At 32.5% G+C, this 1,217-nt stretch overlaps 1 long non-coding RNA gene across 1 annotated transcript; it reads right to left on the minus strand.

Annotated features, from left to right (window-relative positions):
• Positions 1-218: 218 nt before the first annotated feature.
• Positions 219-838, minus strand: LOC143589203 (uncharacterized). Its single transcript, XR_013145233.1, has 4 exons — positions 726-838; positions 531-650; positions 374-454; positions 219-281 (listed from the first exon to the last, which is right to left on the minus strand). It is a non-coding gene; the product is annotated as an uncharacterized LOC143589203 (long non-coding RNA).
• Between the last annotated feature and the right edge of the window lie 379 nt (positions 839-1,217).

Genomic DNA, 1,217 nt, shown 5'->3' on the forward strand with positions numbered 1-1,217 from the left:
ACCCGCATTAAATGCAGTTTATACCTAACTAAAAACCTACAGTAACTAACACTAACCGTACTTGTAGCTTAAATGATGGACCACCTTTTGGCCCTGAGACAACTTTTTCATTTGGCCCCCTATCGCACTATCAAGGTGCTATATATAGAAGCCAAGTTAGAAATTATAATTAACTGAGTGTTAAAGTAAGTTTTATCAGTTTTGTCACTTGCTGGTCTTTCAACAAAATGAACAAATCCAACTAAAGAAGAGCCTTTGTTATGCACCACCACTTTTTCTATCTGAAAGACAACATGCAAACAATCAAAATTTACAATTAATGTAACGAAAAGTTAGATATAATTATATGAACTGCTGTATATATATCTCCGACCGTTCCAAAGGGACCAAAGAGTAACTTCAAGTAGTTTTCATCAGTATTGGAGGGTAAGTTTATGAAAAATGTTATTTTTATCTGGAAATACAAAAATGAAAGTATAAATATGTGTACAACAAACAATGCATGTTAACAAAATGAAATAAATTAACACTTTAGCAAGTTCGTCTTGATCAACTCCCACATCTTCCTCAGCCCATTTAACAGAAGGATGCATTGAATCACCGAGAACAAAACCTGGCTTAGAACCAAGCCTAAATGCATGTGATGCGGCCTGTGATATCACATTCGTCTAAACTGAACTTTGACCGGTCAATAAGATGATGAGATAAGTAAACAGATAACTTACAGCATGAGATGAAAACTTCACAAAAGCAAAACCACGGTTCTTGACAATTTTGTTAGCAGTAGCCTCATTTGAGGGTTGTGAAAGATCAATGGAAACAACATCTGGGAAAACCTATACCACCAAAAACAGTTGGTTACATGAAATTATAACCAACAAAAGCAAATATAACCAAGAAAATATGTATTTAGTGATGAATAACCTTATTAAATTCATCAGCACTACACCATACACACAAAAAATGACCATTTTTTTTTTGTTACAGTTACAGTAAATTTGTATTTGACAATTTTTGTCCAAAAAAACACCAAATAATGCTTCAAATAATGTTTTGCAATTTGGTTTGTCAAAATATTTTCAATTTGGTTCAAAAGATGAACCGTTTCAACTTTGTATGTATTTAAATTCATGCCTTAAAGTCATTAAATTAAATAACTCATCATTTTATATTCATGAAATGAAACCCACACTCCACGAAGTCATCAATTAACACCT

This window comes from Bidens hawaiensis, unplaced genomic scaffold (genome assembly GCF_021521415.1).
Source record: "Bidens hawaiensis isolate Kalapana, Puna unplaced genomic scaffold, B.hawaiensis_p1.1 tig00001576_1, whole genome shotgun sequence".
Classification (NCBI taxonomy): Eukaryota; Viridiplantae; Streptophyta; class Magnoliopsida; order Asterales; family Asteraceae; genus Bidens; species Bidens hawaiensis.